The 21,823-nt window shown below is 43.8% G+C and overlaps 1 long non-coding RNA gene across 3 annotated transcripts in view; it reads right to left on the bottom strand.

Moving 5' to 3' along the window:
• Window positions 1–20,638, bottom strand: part of LOC135058491 (uncharacterized) — a 29,262-nt gene extending 8,624 nt beyond the window's left edge. Inside the window, exons 1-3 of one of the 3 annotated variants that reach the window (XR_010245020.1) lie at window positions 20,481–20,638; window positions 10,562–10,712; window positions 6,267–6,417 (exon numbers count right to left, since the gene is read on the bottom strand). This is a non-coding gene — a long non-coding RNA (uncharacterized LOC135058491). Of the gene's footprint in view, window positions 1–6,266; window positions 6,418–10,561; window positions 10,713–19,811; window positions 19,833–20,143; window positions 20,335–20,480 lie in introns of those variants that run through there. The other 2 variants (XR_010244969.1, XR_010245071.1) reach the window with 2 other exon arrangements.
• Between the last annotated feature and the right edge of the window lie 1,185 nt (window positions 20,639–21,823).

Raw genomic sequence — 21,823 nt, 5'->3', positions numbered from 1 at the left:
AGTCCTGCAGGCCATGTCACTGGCAAGTCTGACGAGTCCTCTCCTGCCTGGGATTCCTCTGATGCATCCTAACGCCTACTGCTGCTGGTGCTGCTGCTGTTGTTGCTGCTGGGAGTCGATCGTCATCCCAGAGGGGAAGTCGGAAGACCACTTGTACTACTTCCAGTAAGCAATTGACTGTCCAACAGTCCTTTGCGAGGAAGATGAAATATCACAGCAGTCATCCTGCTGCAAAGTGGATAACTCAGGTCTTGTCAGCCTGGGTGGTGAGAAACGTGTGTCCGGTATCCACCGTTAATTCACAGGCAACTAGAGACTTGATTGAGGTACTGTGTCCCCGGTACCAAATACCATCTAGGTTCCATTTCTCTAGGCAGGCGATACCGAAAATGTACACAGACGTCAGAAAAACAGTCACCAGTGTCCTAAAAAATGCAGTTGTACCCAATGTCCACTTAACCACGGACATGTGGACAAGTGGAGCAGGGCAGACTCAGGACTATATGACTGTGACAGCCCACTGGGTAGATGTATTGCCTCCCGCACCAAGAACAGCAGCGGCGGCACAAGTAGCAGCATCTCGCAAACGCCAACTCGTTCCTAGGCAGGCTACTCTTTGTATCACCGCTTTCCATAAGAGGCACACAGCTGACAACCTCTTACGGAAACTGAGGAACATCATCGCAGAATGGCTTACCCCAATTGGACTCTCCTGGGGATTTGTGACATCGGACAACGCCACCAATATTGTGCGTGCATTACATCTGGGCAAATTCCAGCACGTCCCATGTTTTGCACATACATTGAATTTGGTGGTGCAGAATTATTTAAAAAACGACAGGGGCGTGCAAGAGATGCTGTCGGTGGCCCGAAGAATTACGGGCCACTTTCGGCATTCAGCCACCGCGTGCCGAAGACTGGAGCACCAGCAAACAGTCCTGAACCTGCCCTGCCATCATCTGAAGCAAGAGGTGGTAACGAGGTGGAATTCAACCCTCTATATGCTTCAGAGGATGGAGGAGCAGCAAAAGGCCATTCAAGCCTAAAAATCTGCCCACGATATAGGCAAAGGAGGGGGAATGCACCTGACTCAAGCGCAGTGGAGAATGATTTCAACGTTGTGCAAGGTTCTGCAACCCTTTGAACTTGCCACACGTGAAGTCAGTTCAGACACTGCCAGCCTGAGTCAGGTCATTCCCCTCATCAGGCTTTTGCAGAAGAAGCTGGAGACATTGAAGGAGGAGCTAAAACAGAGCGATTCCGCTAGGCATGTGGGACTTGTGGATGGAGCCCTTAATTCGCTTAACCAGGATTAACGGGTGGTCAATCTGTTGAAATCAGAGCACTACATTTTGGCCACCGTGCTCGATCCTAGATTTAAAACCTACGTTGTATCTCTCTTTCCAGCAGACACAAGTCTGCAGAGGTTCAAAGACCTGCTGGTGAGAAAATTGTCAAGTCAAGCAGAACGTGACCCGTCAACAGCTCCTCCTTCACATTCTCCCGCAACTGGGAGTGCAAGGAAAAGGCTAAGAATTCCAAGCCCACCCGCTGGCGGTGATGCAGAGCAGTCTGGAGCGAGTGCTGACATCTGGTCCGGACTGAAGGACCTGCCAACGATTACTGACATGTCGTCTACTGTCACTGCATATGATTCTGTCACCATTGAAAGAATGGTGGAGGATTATATGAGTGACCGCATCCAATTAGGCACGTCAGACAGTCCTTACGTATACTGGTAGGAAAAAGAGGCAATTTGGAGGCTCTTGCACAAACTGGCTTTATTCTACCTAAGTTGCCCTCCCTCCAGTGTGTACTCCGAAAGAGTGTTTAGTGCAGCCGCTCACCTTGTCAGCAATCGGCGTACGAGGTTAGTTCCAGAAAATGTGGAGAAGATGATGTTCATCAAAATGAATTATAATCAATTCCTCCGTGGAGACATTCACCAGCAGCAATTGCCTCCAGAAAGTACACAGGGATCTGAGATGGTGGATTCCAGTGGGGACGAATTAATAATCTGTGAGGAGGGGGATGTACACAGTGAAAGGGGTGAGGAATCGGAGGATGATGATGAGGTGGACATCTTGCCTCTGTAGAGCCAGTTTGTGCAAGGAGAGATTGATTGCTTCTTTTTTGGTGGGGGCCCAAACCAACCAGTCATTTCAGTCACAGTCGTGTGGCAGACCCTGTCGCTGAAATGATGGGTTTGTTAAAGTGTGCATGTCCTGTTTATACAACATAAGGGTGGGTGGGAGGGCCCAAGGACAATTCCATCTTGCACCTCTTTTTTCTTTCATTTTTCTTTGCATCATGTGCTGTTTGGGGACTATTTTTTAAGTGCCATCCTGTCTGACACTGCAGTGCCACTCCTAGATGGGCCAGGTGTTTGTGTCGCCCACTTGTGTCGCTTAGCTTAGTCACACAGCGACCTTGGTGCGCCTCTTTTTTTCTTTGCATCATGTGCTGTTTGGGGACTATTTTTTTGAAGTGCCATCCTGTCTGACACTGCAGTGCCACTCCTAGATGGGCCAGGTGTTTGTATCGGCCACTTGTGTCGCTTAGCTTAGTCAAACAGCGACCTTGGTGCGCCTCTTTATTTCTTTGCATCATGTGCTGTTTGGGGACTATATTTTTGAAGTGCCATCCTGCCTGACACTGCAGTGCCACTCGTAGATGGGCCAGGTGTTTGTGTCGGCCACTTGTGTCGCTTAGCTTAGCCATCCAGCGACCTCGTTGCAAATTTTAGGACTAAAAATAATATTGTGAGGTGTGAGGTGTTCAGAATAGACTGAAAATGAGTGTAAATTATGGTTATTGAGGTTAATAATACTATGGGATCAAAATGACCCCCAAATTCTATGATTTAAGCTTTTTTTTAGGGTTTTTTGTAAAAAAACACCCGAATCCAAAACACACCCGAATCCGACAAAAAAAATTCAGGGAGGTTTTGACAGCTACCTCTCCACCATAGCCAAGACCAGAGAGCTGTCTAAGGACACCAGGGACAAAACTGTAGAGCTGCACAAGGCTGGGATGTGCTACTCGACAATAGGCAAGCAGCTTGGTGAGAAGAGATCAACTGTTGGCGCAATTATAAAAAATTGGAAGAAATACAAGATCACTGACAATCTCCCTCGACCTGGGGCTCCATGCAAGATCTCACCTCATGTGGTATCAATGATCTTGAGAACGGTGAGGAATCAGCCCAGAACTTCATGGGGGGACATGGTCAATGACCTCAAGAGAGCTGGGACCACAGTCACAAAGGTTACCATTAGTAACGCACTACGTCGTCATGGATTGAAATCCTGCAGCACCTGAAAGGTCCCCCTGCTTAAGCCAGCACATGTCCAGGCCCGTCTAAAGTTTGCCAGTGACCATCTTACTAAAACTGTATAAGTATGATACTGTATGATGACATGATTCCATGAAAAAATTCATTGGTTAGAGATGTGCGGCGGGCACTTTTCGTGTTTTGTGTTTTGATTTTGGATATGGATTGGTTTTGCCAAAACAACCCTTTCGGGTTTTGGTTTTGGTTTTGGATCTGGAGGATTTTTGAAAAAAAACAACATAAAAACAGCAAGAATCACAGAATTTGGGGGTAATTTTGATCCTATGGTATTATTAACCTCAATAACATTAATTTCCACTCATTTCCAGTCTATTCTGAGCACCTCACATCTCACAATATTGTTTTTAGGCCAAAAGGTTTCACAGAGGTAGCTAAGCGACACAAGGGTACGGCACATAAACCTGGCCCATCTAGGAGTGGCACTGCAGTGTCAGACAGGATGGCAGATTTCAAAACTAGGCCCCAAACAGAATGCAAAGAAAAAAAGAGATGCAAAGAGGTTGCTGGATGGCTAAGCTAAGCATGAGAAGCTGAGCCACCAGTCATGAACATAGGCCAAGGCCTTAGCCTTTCCTTGCCACTTTGTGTAGTGAATGGCATATTGCCAATTTTATGTTTCTCATCAGGTAATTTCTTTGTTTTTCTGATTATTAATTTTTGCTTCTTGGATTTTACACGCCCTCTATGACATTGGGCATCGGCCTTAGCAGACAATGTTGATGAAATTGCATCGTCAATGTCATGACTGGTGGCAGCAGCAGCTATAGCACTAGTACTAGGAACTCGAAGTGGTTCCTGATCTTCCACTATTTTTTCCTCCAAATTGTTGTTCTACATTTCACAGGACAGCACCCCTTTATTATTACAGCACACAAAACAGTGCCCCTTTATTTTCACAACGCCCCTGTATTCTTACAGCATACAGGACCAGTGTAATGTTATTTTAACAGCAGCAGTACCCCTGAATATATACAACATACAGGGTGAGTATAATGTTATTAAGACATCAGCACCCCTATATTTCACAGCATAAAGGAGCAGTGTGCTTTTAATGTTTAACTGCACCCAAACTTTTATAGCAGACAGGGCCAGTGTAATGTTATTAAGACATCAGCACCCCTATATTTCACAGCATACAGGAACAGTGTGCTTTTCATTTTTGACTGCACTCAAACTTTTATAGCAGACAGGGCCAGTGTAATGTTATTAAGACATCAGCACCCCTATATTTCACAGTGCCTCTGCCTCCTGTACAACACAGTGAGAGCCAGGACAGCAACACACATGTACAGCTGCAGCACCCGGCAGTAACACCAGTGACAGCCAGGACAGCCAGGACTGCACCCCTAGCACAGCACAGATGACTGCACAGTGACTGCACCAGCACCCCATTAGATCACACACTAACTCCACGCCACCGCCCACAGAGAGACAGAGGTATGTCTCCCGCACTCTCCAAGTGCGGAGTGAAAATGGCAGCGACGCGCTGCTGTTTATATTGGATCCAAAGCATGCGAGAATCTGACAGCGGGATGATGACGTTTTACCTCGTTCTGGTTTCTGAGTCTGACGGGAAGTCCCGAGCCGGGCTCAGATCCGGGTTCAGGATGTGAAGTTTGCGGGGGGGGGGGGGATGTGTTCGGTTCACAGTTAACCGAGCCTGCTCGTCCCTAGTATTGGGCTCTATTGTTTTTTTAAATATAAATATGTACAGTATGTCTTAATCTGTATATTTCATTCATGATTCATATACTGCAGGCGTCATACCTGTAGGTGCTGTCTTTGAACATTATTCTCATCCCATGCAATAGAATTCACAATCTGAGAGGGTTCTATATCAATCTGAACTGTTGGATCAGAATATATAACTATAGACAACATTCTGTCAGTTAAATCTGCCATCTTACAATGACATAGAAATGTGGTTTCTATTATAACAGCAAAAGCCTCCCTTTCCCTGCACCATGGTATTCACACTGTATGATACATGAATGAATTTACAAACCATATTTAGTAACTGGATGCTGCAAACTTACTTATACTGTACTTGCCTCCCTCTCTTTTCCTTTATTCAGCAACCATATCCAAAGATATTGAATTAACATTCAGCCTCCTACATCTAATGATCTGTTGATACAATGGGCCTGGTCCCGAGTTGCACTTACAATAGTTACATGCGCAGCTGCGACTTCGCTCACAGGGGACTTGGGATATTATGCTAATAAATCAGCCGTGTCTGATTGACCTGCTGTCTGTTATATGGATCATGGGTCCATCTTGCTGGTTGAATGACCCCTTTTTGTGAGCAGATTTATCTTACATTGGCTCTAGTTGTATTGCCCTATTGAATTATCCATGTTATGGCTTTTGGATCACCGTTATTGAGACGAGTGGGCTTTGACCTATGAATTAGTTCTCACATTTGTATGGATGCATCAGTCTGTCTCGTCTTGATAAGGATTCTACACTGGAATCGAAATGTTGACCGTTTGGAGCCATTATATTGAACATTAAAAAGACATTGAACAATTTTGGATTCTCATTTTATTGGAGAGTGCCCTCCCCTGAAACAGGGATCTGTTCTATATATATATATATATATATATATATATATATATACACAAAACTGGTGAGGTCGGCACTCACTTAAATTAACAGCTGCCTTGGTGCCATCCTAAAGTCCAATAGAAATTGATGCCGTTCTTATAGCGAGGGGTATGCGTCCATCCACTCCTACTATAAAAAAGAACAGGCGGCACTCCAAGGTCTTGGTGAAAGAAAATGGTGTGTTGAAAAATCAATAATATAAGTGGCACATGACGCCAACGTTTCAGCGCCGCGCAGGGCGCTTTTGTCAAGGCTGTGTGCAAAGATTGCAAACAAAACAAACCAAAACAGTGTGAGTTCTTACCTTATATGTGGACAAGACCGTGCCACGGAGCTGCAGGGACTGGCGTTCAGCAGGGCTTCCGGTGTGTGTTCACCTCGCGTTACCAGGAAATGACGTCACTGGTTGCTGGGCGACCGCGGGCGTCCCTGCCGCCGCTGTTAACCCGCTCCTCCTGACGGAAAAGGATACATAGTAACAATGAGTCGTGTTTACATAGTGCACGTGTGTCTGTACACGACCAAGTGTGTGATGTTAAAAAGGTGATCATGATGGAGATCTGTAATTCCCCTATGGAAAACGAAACCTCAGTGATGATTGTGCACATTGTGTAAAAGAAAAGTGCAGATTAAAAAATTTAAAAAAAATTTCAGCAATTTGATGCCTAGCGCTGCACCTATATGCATGATTGCATGTAAGCAATAGCAACCACAATCGTGTTTTAAAGAATGTATATGGCTACATAACATGTTAGAAGATGTGCAAAGGGTTGCACAGATATAGCAGGTGCACCTATTTTGTATGTGTAGAGGCAGGCACTCGATGTGGGTGTGATTACATATTATGCCATAATTCTATTTGCTGACATGCCTCCAGAGTGCTACCGTGCTATTTACATATATATCATGCAAAGAACCAACCCGAAGCATCGTGCAGTATACCAGTGGGGCTGAGTTAGGGGATAGAAAGTTAACAACTCATGCATAATATGTGACTGTTATGCTATTGTTCACTGTATATACAGTAGAATTGATATTCATTGCCAGAATACACTCCAAGTTATATGTTCATTAAGTCCATGTGGTGTCAATGTGGACAGGCGATGTATCCATTCAATCTCCCGTTGGGCCAAGGCTTTTGCTCGGTCTCCTCCTCTTGCGTTTGCTGGTATGTGGTCTACTATCATATGTCTGAGATGGTGTAGTTGATGCTGAGCTTGTTTGAAATGACGAGCCACCGGTTGGTCGTTAGATTTTCCCTCCAGGGCTGCCTTAATGGCAGATCTATGTAAGGCCATTCTCTCCCTAAAGGTGCGGACAGTTTGGCCCACATAGAGTAAGCCACATGGACATGAGATGACATAAATTACAAATTGTGACATGCAGGTGACATGATGTCGAATTTTAAACGACTACTTGTTTTTCGGATGGATAAACATCGGGCCTGTGTCCATGTGCTTACATGTGGTACAAGTCAAGCATCTTTGACATCCACTTTTGAACGCTATCTGTTTCCTTTGTGTGACGTCGGTTTTCACCAATATGTCCTTAAGGTTGCGTCCTCTTTTGAAACATGGCATGATAGTGGTATTTTTGAAGATAGGTAATGACGAATCTGTACTAACTATGGGCCACAGTGCCCGCGTGGCTCTCGTGGTAATAGAGCTGGCCGTGGTATACTCAGTAATGAACTGTACTTTTTTGGTGGATTGTTGCCTCATGGAACCAAATAACTGGTTTCTCGGGATGAGTAAGACCTCTTGTTTGATGCGTGTCAACTGACATCTGTCATACCCCCTTTGTATAAACTTTGAAACTACTTGATCAAGGGCACTGTCTAGTAGTTCTTTGTTGCTCGTAATGCGAGCTACCCGTAGCATCTGAGATCTTGGTAGGCCCTTTTTCAACGCTGGTGGATGAAAACTATTGTTTCTCAATAGTGTGTTCCGGTCTGTTAGTTTATGGTATACGGAGGTTGAAATGATGTCTTCACGTATATCAATTTGAACATCCAAAAAATGTATGGACTCAGTGCTGCTTTCGATGGTTAATTTGATTGGAGAGTCACTCGTGTTGATATTATTGAAAAGGTCTTCCAATTCTCCGGCACTACCCATCCAAAAAAGTAGGAGATCATCTATGTAACGTTTGTACAATAGGGTCTTAGATTGTATGTTCTCTGAGCTGAGATGTTTCCGTTCAAATGCGTACATGTATACGTTAGCGTAGCTAGGGGATACGTTTGATCCCATTGAGCATCCTGTGAGTTGCAAAAAATATTTGCCATTATGTAAAAAATAATTGTGTGTCAAAATATATTCCAGGAGTTTCATGAACAAGGGTATATGTAAGGCCTTGAATTCCTCAGTTTCCAGGAATTGTCGCATGGCAGCAAGTCCCTGTGTGTGCGGAATAACAGTGTACAAACTTTGTACATCCATTGTGCACATGATGGTATTTTTGGGTACCTTAGAGATCTCCTGTAGTGTAAGTAATAAGTGAGTGGTGTCCTTCAAGTACGTAACTTGCTTGGTAACCAACGGTTGAATTAATGTGTCCAAAAAGATGGAGATTGGCTGGATCAACGATCCTCTGGCTGAAGTAATTGGGCGCCCGGGTGGATGCGTCGGGTTCTTGTATATTTTAGGGACCGTGTACAATACTGGAACTATGGGGTGGGGTTGCATTAGAGATGTTGCAGTTTTTGAATCCAGATGGCCATCTACTACTGCCTGTTTTAGGATATTGTCAATTTCCAATTTGAATTGAACAGTGGGATTATTTCGTAATTTTTTATACGTAACTGGATCTGTTAATTGTCGGTCTATCTCCGCGATATAACTGTTTCTGTCTTGTATGACAATTGCTCCCCCTTTGTCTGCCGGCCGTATAATGATGTCCTTGTATGAACTTAGATCTTTAATGGCTTGTTGTTCTTGCATGGTGATATTCTTATACAAGGTCGGGGCTGCTTGGACGTATTTTTTAATTGAAGTGTCCAGCAATCTGGAGAAAGTTTTTATGGCTGCATTGTTGGATTGGGGGTCAAAAGTCGATCTAGACGGAAGCCTGACACGTTGTTCAGTGTCATTAGCTGTGGTTTGGTATTGAAAGAATTCTTTAAGTCGCAATGTCTTGCTAAATCGATGCTGTTCAACTGTCCATTGGAAATCATCATGTGGATTTGTAGGTATAAATGAGAGTCCCTTTTTAAGGACTTGGTTTTCTATGTCTGTTAATGCCCTGGATGATAAGTTGAACACTAGATCTTCTTCCTGTTCCTTACTCCGCGAGGAGGTTTTCCAGATTCTGTGATTTTGTCCCCCCCCGTCTAGTTGGCCTTGGCCTCCTGGTTCGTGTCGCGTCTTGGTAGCCACCCCTAAAGGGGCCTGTTTGGGAGATTTGGATCCATCCGAATCCTGGCAGCGAAAGTCACTGTCAGAGTTGGATGAATATGTACGTCTCGTTGACCTGGCTCTTCTGTCCCTCCAAGTTTGTCGTTGTTTTCTACCACCTCCTGAAGACGCGTCGGAAATGCCATATAACCATCGATAGACTCGGTTATCTTCATAATCCATGTTGACCGTCTGGAGTTTAGATCTCTTAAATGTTATGAGATCACGTTTGTACTTGTCTACTTGAGTTTTTAGCTTTTCCCAAGTGCTGGCATACTGGGCGTCATCTAACACGGTTTGGTGGTCCGCTGTGTATTGGGCAATGTTGTTTCTGTATTTCTTTAATTCCTTCCCAGCTTCCTCAATTACAAGCAGCATGAGATCCATGCTGCATTTATTGAGTACTGATATCCATCGATGACAAAATTCAGGGCTGTTCCTTCCAATGGTTGGAACGTTCTTCACTCTGAAGTTCTGAACCCCCTGGGAATGCGTTTAGCCCGAAAATAATCAGATAATGAAGTTCCATGTAGTAGAAAATCAACTTCTTTTTTCTTAAGCCGTAGTAATGTATGATATATTTCATCCGTGGCGGTGTTTTCTGCGTTGATACCGGTGTCCTCTGTAAAAAGAATGGCTGCTGCCTCTGAGTCTGTAAAAACTAACATGTCGTCTATAGCCATAGACATATTGTGTGTAGACATGTTTTTAGAAGTGCTGGCAGTATTCATGCTGGAGTGTTCAAGATGTAACTGAACACACTGCGGTATTTTGTATTGCTGAAAAACGTCTCCAATAAATAATCACTCAGACCAAACGAATGAGTGTTTGAGATATTATCTGATAATAGTCAATATAGATAGACTGTATTAGGTGCCGTACCGCTAGGGACTGTAGGCACAGCCCAAGTAAGACAAAACTGGTGAGGTCGGCACTCACTTAAATTAACAGCTGCCTTGGTGCCATCCTAAAGTCCAATAGAAATTGATGCCGTTCTTATAGCGAGGGGTATGCGTCCATCCACTCCTACTATAAAAAAGAACAGGCAGCACTCCAAGGTCTTGGTGAAAGAAAATGGTGTATTGAAAAATCAATAATATAAGTGGCACATGACGCCAACGTTTCAGCACCGCGCAGGGCGCTTTTGTCAAGGCTGTGTGCAAAGACTGCAAACAAAACAAACCAAAACAGTGTGAGTTCTTACCTTATATGTGGACAAGACCGTGCCACGGAGCTGCAGGGACTGGCGTTCAGCAGGGCTTCCGGTGTGTGTTCACCTCGCGTTACCAGGAAATGACGTCACTGGTTGCTGGGCGACCGCGGGCGTCCCTGCCGCCGCTGTTAACCCGCTCCTCCTGGCGGAAAAGGATACATTGTAACAATGAGTCGTGTTTACATAGTGCGCGTGTGTCTGTACACGACCAAGTGTGTGATGTTAAAAAGGTGATCATGATGGAGATCTGTAATTCCCCTATGGAAAACGAAACCTCAGTGATGATTGTGCACATTGTGTAAAAGAAAAGTGCAGATTAAAAAATGTAAAAAAAAATTCAGCAATTTGATGCCTAGCGCTGCACCTATATGCATGATTGCATGTAAGCAATAGCAACCACAATCGTGTTATAAAGAATGTATATGGCTACATAACATGTTAGAAGATGTGCAAAGGGTTGCACAGATATAGCAGGTGCACCTATTTTGTATGTGTAGAGGCAGGCACTCGATGTGGGTGTGATTACATATTATGCCATAATTCTATTTGCTGACATGCCTCCAGAGTGCTACCGTGCTATTTACATATATATCATGCAAAGAACCAACCCGAAGCATCGTGCAGTATACCAGTGGGGCTGAGTTAGGGGATAGAAAGTTAACAACTCATGCATAATATGTGACTGTTATGCTATTGTTCACTGTATATACAGTAGAATTGATATTCATTGCCAGAATACACTCCAATTTGCTTGGAGTGTCAATGTGGACAGGCGATGTATCCATTCAATCTCCCGTTGGGCCAAGGCTTTTGCTCGGTCTCCTCCTCTTGCGTTTGCTGGTATGTGGTCTACTATCATATGTCTGAGATGGTGTAGTTGATGCTGAGCTTGTTTGAAATGACGAGCCACAGGTTGGTCGTTAGATTTTCCCTCCAGGGCTGCCTTAATGGCAGATCTATGTAAGGCCATTCTCTCCCTAAAGGTACGGACAGTTTGGCCCACATAGAGTAAGCCACATGGACATGAGATGACATAAATTACAAATTGTGACATGCAGGTGACATGATGTCGAATTTTAAACGACTTGTTGTTTTTCGGATGGATAAACATCGGGCCTGTGTCCATGTGCTTACATGTGGTACAAGTCAAGCATCTTTGACATCCACTTTTGAACGCTATCTGTTTCCTTTGTGTGACGTCGGTTTTCACCAATATGTCCTTAAGGTTGCGTCCTCTTTTGAGGCAAAAAAGTATTTGGACAGCCACCGATTGTGCAAGTTGACCCCTTAAAAAGATGAGAGAGGTCTGTAATTTCCATCATAGGAATACTTCAACTGTGAGAGACAGAATCTGTACAAAAACACAAACCAGGAAATCACATTGTATGATTTTTAAACAATTTACTTGTATATTCTTGTGGAGAATAAATATTTGGACACCTACCAAGCAGCAAGATTTCTGGCTCTCACAGACCTGTTACTTCTTCTTTAAGAAGCTCTTCTATACCCCACTCATTACCTGTATTAATGGCACCTGTTTGAACTGGTTATCTGTATAAAAGACACCTGTCCACACCCTCAAACAGTCAGACTGCTACCTCTCCACCATAGCCAAGACCAGAGAGCTGTCTAAGGACACCAGGGACAAAACTGTAGAGCTGCACAAGGCTGGGATGTGCTACTCGACAATAGGCAAGCAGCTTGGTGAGAAGAGATCAACTGTTGGAGCAATTATAAAAAATTGGAAGAAATACAAGATCACTGACAATCTCCCTCGACCTGGGGCTCCATGCAAGATCTCACCTCGTGTGGTATCAATGATCTTGAGAACGGTGAGGAATCAGCCCAGAACTTCACGGGGGGACATGGTCAATGACCTCAAGAGAGCTGGGACCACAGTCACAAAGGTTACCATTAGTAACGCACTACATCGTCAAGGATTGAAATCCTGCAGCACCTGAAAGGTCCCCCTGCTTAAGCCAGCACATGTCCAGGCCCGTCTAAAGTTTGCCAGTGACCATCTGGATGATCCAGAGGAGGATTGGGAGAATGTAATATGGTTAGATGAGAGCAAAATCAAACAACTTTGGTATAAACTCCACTCGCCGTGTTTGGAGGGAGAAGAATGATGAATGGCATCCCAAGAACACCATACCCACTGTGAAGCATGGGGTGGAAACCTCTTGCTTTGGGGCTGCTTTTCTGCAAAGGGGACAGGATGACTGATCCGTATTAAGGAGAGGATGAATGGGGCCATGTATCGTGAGATTTTGGGCAAAAACCTCCTTCCCTCAGTAAGAGCATTGAAGATGGAACGTGGCTGGATCGTCCAGCATGACAATGTCCTCAAACACACCGCCCGGGCAACTAAGGAGTGGCTCTGTAAGAAGCATTTCAAGGTCCTGGAGTGGCCTAGTCAGTCTCCAGACATCAAACCCAATAGAAAATCTGTGGAGGGAGTTGAAAGTCCATGTTGCCCGGCGACAGCCCCAAAACATGACAGATCTAAAGAAGATCTGCATGGAAGAGTGGGCTAAAATACCTGCTACAGTGTGTGCAAACCTGGTCAAGAACTACAGGAAACATTTGACCTCTGTAATTGCCAACCGAGGTTATATTACAAAGTATCGAGTTAAACTTATTGATTGTCCAAATTTTTATTTTCTGCAAGAATATACAAATAAATTGTTTAAAAATCATACAATGTGATTTCCTGGTTATTTTTTCAGATTCTGTCTCTCACAGTTGAAGTGTACCTATGATGGAAATTACAGACCTCTCTCATCTTTTTAAGTGGGTCAACTTGCACAATCGGTGGCTGTCCAAATACTTTTTTGCCCCACTGTATATACCTGTACAGTATGTATATATATATATAAATATATAATATATATACATATAATATATATATATATTATATATATATATATATATATATATATATATACACATCCATATAGATATCTGGATGCACAGGAGGATCACCTGATTGAACCTAGGGGGTTGAACGCATTGGGGCATTTCTCCCTGGACCTGATTGGTCTAAGGTATCTGAGTCATCACACGCCTTTTTAAAAGTGCCCAGGTGAATGGGCCACATTACTAAAAGCTTTGTGATTAATTTTTTAGACTAAAGTGTCCGAACGTATACTCACTACAACCAACGTTGATGACAAAGTCTATAGCAATAACATATACACCTGATGAAGTTTCGGCTTGAGACAAAACACGTTGGGTTATCTTTACATATTGTGACCTCCAATCTGCATGAATAGGAGGAGGAAATAATGGACATTTCTTTGTGATATTTTATAAATGTTTTAATAAATATGTAAAATAAGACAAAAATTGTCAACTTGGATTTTAATTGTCATATTTCGCCAAAAGGCGATTTGCTGGTGATTTAACAATATTTGTTATAACAATACAGGGACACCGATTCATTATTGTTGTATATATTGTTTGTTTTGTCTTTTCTGACAGAAGACTTAGTGAAATTGGCTGCATATTATATCACTATTCTACTAAAATAGCGCAAAAGGGGAGTATTGGCTATATATTAGAGATGTGCGGCTGGCACTTTTCATGTTTTATGTTTTGGTTTTGGATCTAATTCCACTTTCGTGTTTTGGTTTTGGATCTGGATGATTTTTGAAAAAACATAAAAACAGCTAAAATCACAGAATCTGGGGGTAATTTTGCTCCTACTGTATTATTAACCTCAATATCAATCATTTCCACTCTTTTCCAGTCTACTCTGAACACCTCAAACCTCACAATATTGTTTTTAGGTCAAAAGGTTGCACCAAGGCTGCTGGATGACTAAGCTAAGCGACACAAGTGGACAACACAAACACCTGGCCCATCTAGGAGTGGCACTGCAGTGTCAGACAGGAGGGCAGATTTAAAAAATAGGCCCCAAACAGCACATGATGCCAAGACTAAAAAGAGGCGCAAGAGGTTGCTGGATGACTAAGCTAAGTGACACAGGTGTGCGGCACAAACACCTGGCCCATCAAGGAGTGGCACTGCAGTGGTAGACAGGATGGCAGATTTAAAAAATATACCCCAAACAGCACATCATGCAAAGAAAAAAAAGAGGTGCAATGAGGAAGCTGGATGAAAAGCTAAGTGACACAAGTGTGCGGCACAAACAACTTGCCCATCTAGGAGTGGCACTGCAGTTACAGAGAGGATGGCACTTAAGAAAACTAGTCCCCAAACAGCACGTGATGCAAAGAAGAAAAAGAAGTGCAAGATAGAATTGTCCTTGGGCCCTCCCACCCACCCTTATGTTGTATAAACAGGACATGCACACTTTAACAAACCAATCATTTCAGCGACCGGGTCTGCCACACGACTGTGGCTGAAATGACTAGTTTGTGTGGGCCCCCACTAAAAAAGAAGCAATCTCTCCTTGCACAAACTGGCTCTACAGAGGCAAGATGTCCATCTCATCATCATCCTCCGATTCCTCACCCTTTTCACTATGTACATCCTTCTCCTCACAGAGTATTAATTCGTCCCCACTGGAATCCACCATCACAGGTCCCTGGGTACGTTCTTGAGTAAATTGCTGGTAAAGGTCTTCCTGGGGGAATTTGTAATTCATTTTGATGAACATCATCCTCTCCACATTTTGTGGAAGAAACCTCCTACGCCGATCGTTGACAAGGTTACCGGCTGCACTATACACTCTTTCGGAGTACACACTGGAGGGGGGGCAACTTAGGTAAAATAAAGCCAGTATATGCAAGGGCATCCAAATTGCCTCTTTTTTCTGCCAGTATACAGTATATATGGACTGTCTGACATGCCTACTTGGATGCTGTCACTCATATAATCCTCCACCATTCTTTCAATGGTGACAGAATCATATGCAGTGGCAGTAGACATGTCATTGGAAGGTCCTTCAGTCCGGACCAGATGTCAGCTTTTCGCTCCTGACTGCCCTGCATCACCACCAGTGGGGGGGGCTAGGAAATCTTATACTTTTCCTTTCAGCCCCAGTGGCAGGAGAAATTGAAGGATGAGCTGTTGGCGGGTCACGTTCAGCTTGAGTTGACAATTTACTCACAAGCAGGTCTTTGTACCTCTGCACACTTGTGTCTGCTGGAAAGAGAGATACAATGTAGGCTTTAAACCTAGGATTAAGCACAGTGGCCAAAATGTAGTGCTCTGATTTCAACAGATTGACCACCCTTGAATTCTGGCAAAGCAAATGAAGGGCTCCATCCACAAGTCCCACATACTTTGCAGAATCACTCCATCTTAGCTCCTCCTTCAATTTCTTCAGCGGTTTCTGCAAAAGTCTGATGAGGTGAATGACCTGACTCAAGCTGGCAGTGTCTGAACTGACTTCACGTGTGGCAAATTCAAAGGGTTGGAGAACCTTGCACAAGACGGAAATCATTCTCCACTGCACCTGAGTCAGGTTCATTACCCCTCCTTTGCCTACATCGTAGGTGGATGTATAGGCTTGAATGGCCTTTTGCTGCTCCTCCATCCTCTGAAGCATATAGAGTGTGGAATTCCACCTCGTTACCACCTCTTGCTTCAGTTGATGGCAGGGCAGGTTCAGGAGTGTTTGCTGGTGCTCCAGTCTTCGGCACGCGGTGGCTGAATGCCGAAAGTGGTTCACAATTTTTCAGGTCACCGACAGTATCACCTGCACACCCCTGTCATTTTAAAAAAAATTCTGCACCACCAAATTAATTGTATGTGCAAAACATGGGACGTGCTGGGCTTTGCCCAGATGTAATGCACACACAATATTGGTGGTGTAGTCCGATATCACAAATCCCCAGGAGAGTCCAATTGGGGTAAGCCATTCTGCAATGATGTTCCTCAGTTTCCGTAAGAGGTTTGCAGCTGTGTGCCTCTTGCAGAAAGCGGTGATACATAGCGTAGCCTGCCTAGGAACGAGTTAACGTTTGCGAGATGCTGCTACTGGTGCCGCTGCTATTGTTGCTGCATGAGGCCATACATCTACCCAGTGGGCTGTTACAGTCATATAGTTCTTAGTCTGCCCTGTTCCACTTATCCACATTTTCCGTGGTTAAGTGGACACTAGATACAACCGCATTTTGTAGGACACTGGTGACTCTTTTCCTGACGTCTGTGTACATTCTCAGTATCGCCTGCCTAGAGAAGTGGAACCTAGATGGGATTTGATACTGGGGACACAGTACCTCAAACAATTCTCTAAGTCCCACTGAACTAATGGCGGATACCGGACGCACGTTTAACACCAACATAGCTGTCAAGGCCTCAGTTATCCGCTTTGCAATAGAATGACTGCTGTCATATTTCATCTTCCTCACAAAGGACTGTTGGACAGTCAGTTGCTTACTGGAAGTAGTACAAGTGGTCTTCCGACTTCCCCTATGGGATGACGATTGACTCCCAGCAGCAACAGGAGCGGCAGCAACAGCAGGCGTACCACTCAAGGATCCTCCGGAGGAATCCCGGTTAGGAGATGAATTCTCAGGATTGACAGTGACATGGCCTGCAGGACTACTGACGTTCCTGACTGAGGAGGAAGTTGACGTTGAGGGAGTTGGTGGTGTGGCTTGCAGGAGCTTGGGTGCAGGAGGAAGAAGGGATTTAGGTGTCAGTGGACTGCTTATGCTCTTACCCAAAGTTTCACAACTTGACACTGACTCCTGTATATGTCACAGTAGGTGACGTATAAGGGAGGATGTTCCTAGGTGGTTAACACCCTTACCCTTACTTATTACAGATTAACAGAGGCAACAGATGGCTTGACACCTGTTGTCCAGATTGTGGAGAAATAATTCTGCACCGGAGAGGTGGCTTTTTTGGAAGTTTGCCCAGGCATCACAATGGGCTTCTTCATCTCACGGACAACAGGTGTCTCCCCCGTAGCCTGACTTAATCAAACCACATCACCATCAGAATCCTCATCGTCAACTTGCTCCTCAGCGCCAGCAACACCCATATCCTCATCCTGGTGTACTTTAACAGTGACATCGTCAATTTCAGTATGAGGAACTGGACTGTGGGTGCTCCTTCCAGCACTTGCAGGGGGCATGCAAATGGTGGAAGGAGCCACCTCTTCCCATCCAGTTTTGGGAAGGTCAGGCATCGCAACCGCTGACACACTTGGACTCTCCTTGGGGATTTGTGATACCATCTCAGAACACACAGTTCTTTTCTGTGCTCTTTCCAGCTTAACTCTTTTAATTTTTCTAGCGGGATGATGAGGGCTTACATCATCATTTGAAGCTGAACCACTAATCATGAACATAGGCCAGGGCCTCAGCCGTTACTTGCCACTCCGTGTTGTAAATGGCATATTGGCAAGTTTATGTTTCTCCTCAGACCATTTACATTTCTATTTTTTGGTCTTTTTACTGAACTTTGGCTTTTTGGATTTTACATGCCCTCTACTATCACAATGGGCATCGGCCTTGGCAGATGACATTGATGGCATTTCATCATCTATGTCATGGCTAGTGGCAGCATCTTAAGCACTAGGAGGAAGTGGTTCTTGATCTTTCCCTATTTTATCCTCCAAATGTTTGTTCTCTATTATTTTTCTGGAGTTATATAACACAATATGCGGCACAAGAGAGCATACCCTACACCACACAGGGCAAACCCTGTAAAAATTATTTGGATTAATTACTAATAACCCCTTTATTTGGTGTAAATAATATACAGCACAGGACAGCACCACTGAATTTTTATGGCAGCACCACTGGACTGGATTTATACGGAATTATATGGAATTATATGGCAGGATAACTGGAATTATATGGCAGTATTCTGAGAATAATATGGCTTTGTCACAGGAATTATACGCCAGTATCACGGGAATTATATGGCAGTATCACAGGAATTATACGCCAGTAATCAGAGAATTATACGACATTGTCACAGGAATTATACGACAGTATTCCGAGAATAATATGGCAGTATCACAGGAATTATATGGCAATGTCACAGGAATTATACGCCAGTATTCCGAGAATTATATGACAATATCACAGGAATTATACGGCAATGTCACAGGAATTATATACCAGTACCACGGGAATTATATGGCAGCATCACAGGAATTATACACCAGTATGCCGAGAATTATACGGCATTGTCACAGGAATTATACGACAGTATTCCGAAAATAATATGGCAGTATCACCGGAATTATATGGCAATGTCACAGGAATTATACGCCAGTATTCCGAGAATTATATGACAATATCACAGGAATTATACGGCAATACCACAGGAATTATATGGCAGCATCACAGGAATTATACACCAGTATGCCGAGAAATATAAAGCAATATCACAGGAATTATACGGCAATATAATAGGAATTATATGCCAGTATCACAGGAATTATACGTCAGTATCACTGGAATTATATGGCAGTATCACAGGAATTATACCCTGGTATTCTGAGAATTATATGGCAATATCACAGGAATTATATGGAAATGTCACAGGAATTATACGCCATTATCACGTGAATTATATGGCAGTATCACAGGAATTATACACTAGTATACCGAGAATTATACGACAATATCACAGGAATTATACGGCAATATCATAGGAATTATACGCCAGTATTCCGAGTATTATACGGCAATGTCACAGGAATTATACGCCAGTATCACGGGAATTATATGGCAGTATCACAGGAATTATACGGCAATATCATAGGAATTATACGCCAGTATTCCTAGAATTATACTGCACTGTCACAGGATTTATACGCCAGTATTCAGAGAAATATACGGCAATGTCACAGGAATTATAAGGCAGTATCACGGGAATTATACGGCAATATCACAGGAATTATACGCCAGTACCACGGGAATTATACGGCAGTAACACTGGATATATGGCAGCAGAGGACACCACCACTGTGACTGGTCACTGGACTGATGCTGCACAAGACACTTCCCCTGGTCTAATGCAGGACAACACAGCACCACTGAAAGGGACTTATACAGCTACACTGGATATTTGGCAGCAAAGGACACCACCACTGTGACTGGTCACTGGACTGATGCTGCACAAGACACTACCCCTGGTCTGATACAAGACAACACAGCAAAAATGCAAGGGACTTATACAGCAGCCAGCAGTACTGGGGACATATAGCAGCAGAGGACACCAACACTGTGACTGGCTGGACTGATGCAGCATAATACACTGACTACACTGGACTGGACTGAGCAGCACAACACAGCACAATACTCACCACCCCACTTTCCCGCCCCCACACAGACACTGAGGATGGAGACGTCCTCTCACTACAATGTCCGAGACTGGAGTGAAAGTGGGCGCAACCCGTGGCTCCTTATATGGAATCCAAATCCCACGAGAATTCGACAGCGGGATGATGACGTTTTGCCTCATTCGGGTTTCCGAGTCTTGCGGGAAAACCTGAGCCTGACTCGGAACCGGGCTCAGAGCGTGAAGTTCGGTACAGTTTTGTTCTCTGAGAACCGAACCCGCTCATCTCTACTATATATATATATATATATATATATACTGTATATATATATAAAGCCAACATAAAGGGGCACTCACCAGCAAGTTTGGCACTTAAAAAAATATTGTGTTTATTTCATACTTAGCAGCATGATACTTCAAAAGAATGATTCAATCGATGTTTCAATCCCTCCGGATCATCATCAGGATATGCATCAAAAATAGCTTTTACAGCATTTTACAGCTGTTCATGTTCACCAGTATCAATCAGTCAATGCCTAACAGGCCCCTTAAAATACCTTCAGACAACCCAGAAAGAGCGGCAATGTCACTGAACCAATGGCAATCCCCGGGATAACCCATTACCATATATAGGGCAATATAGAAGGATAATATATATTATATAAAGGACGGAAATCGTGGCCATGTCCCTTACCAGTGGAACTTACTACGGGAGAGCTGTACACATGCACTAAAACACGATTAACATCGGCGTGCGTTCCACCTGACACTGGTGGAACGCACAGTGCTTCCTATAACCCGCGCGAGTCCAAACCCATGTCAATTCCGGTTGTGGCTCCTCAACAGCACAGTGGGTGAGAGCCATGGGCGACGCGTGTTCCCATAGTAACTACTGGAGCGCTTACCGGATCCTCTGACTAACACACGCATCATACCGTGCAGGCAGAGAGTCCTGTGTAACCACGGCAACCAGATAACCACCTAAGCCGGAGAGCTCGCTAGAGAATAGAGTAAAACAAACAAAGCTCATGCCTCATGGGACCCACAGTCAACAAATTATATATATGAATATATATCCCAAACAAGCAGGGAGGTGCTTATACCAAAAACATCATCCATGCTGATAACAGATAAAGAAACACTCTATCGCAATCTGAGGTATCCTGTCAGTATCAAGAGGCCTGTTCAATAGAAGTCTCCACACAGTTAACTACAGAAACATTAAATACCACAACCTGCTGCACAGTCATATGTGGCGCACATTGTGTAACAACATATCACAAAGAGATAAAATTACCAAAGCTAAAGACATATATAGAAAAAATCCATGAAAACAAACTTTTCTATATATACAAAAAAAATGTATATATAAAAAAATGAAAAAGAGAGAGTGTGTTGGTAAAAAATAAAATAAAATAATTTAATTCAAAAATAATCAAAAGTTATCACAGGAGTATCTTGATACCTAAATAAAAAATAATAAATATAAGTCAGAATCCAGTGGATAGGATGATCCATATTTAACGCAAAAAAACACTGATCGGGTTGCTTTCATTTAGACCATTTGGGGAGATCGTTCCCAGGTAGTAAATCCATCTTGATTCCAGCATTTTAAGAACAAGTCCCCTGTCCCCACCTCTCGGCAAAGGCGGTACCCAGTCCATAATGCGGCATTGTAGGGTAGACATCTGACTTCCAGCTGTCAAGAAATGTTGCGCAACCAGTTTATCGGTTGACCCTGTAGAAAGAGCCTGTCGAATCGTCATCCTGTGGTTGGCCATTCGCTCCCGGATCGCACATGTGGTCATCCCTACGTAGGACAATCCACATGGCCCTGCTGGTCTATGAATAGTCATTAACTTCCAAACTTCTGTAATTCCCTGATCGTGTTGGATGATCGCATATAAGGAATATGACCTTGCAGAAAACTATCTACAAACATAGCCAAGGGCTGCAGGAGAGAACCCCTGGCAGAGATAATAGGCCTGCCAGGGGGATCTACCAAAGTCTTGTGTACCTTTGGCAGGGTGTACATCA

This window comes from Pseudophryne corroboree, chromosome 1 (genome assembly GCF_028390025.1).
Source record: "Pseudophryne corroboree isolate aPseCor3 chromosome 1, aPseCor3.hap2, whole genome shotgun sequence".
In the NCBI taxonomy this organism is placed as follows: Eukaryota; Metazoa; Chordata; class Amphibia; order Anura; family Myobatrachidae; genus Pseudophryne; species Pseudophryne corroboree.
The sequence above is the reverse complement of the archived record's forward strand: the minus strand, read 5'-3'. Positions and strand labels throughout refer to the sequence as shown.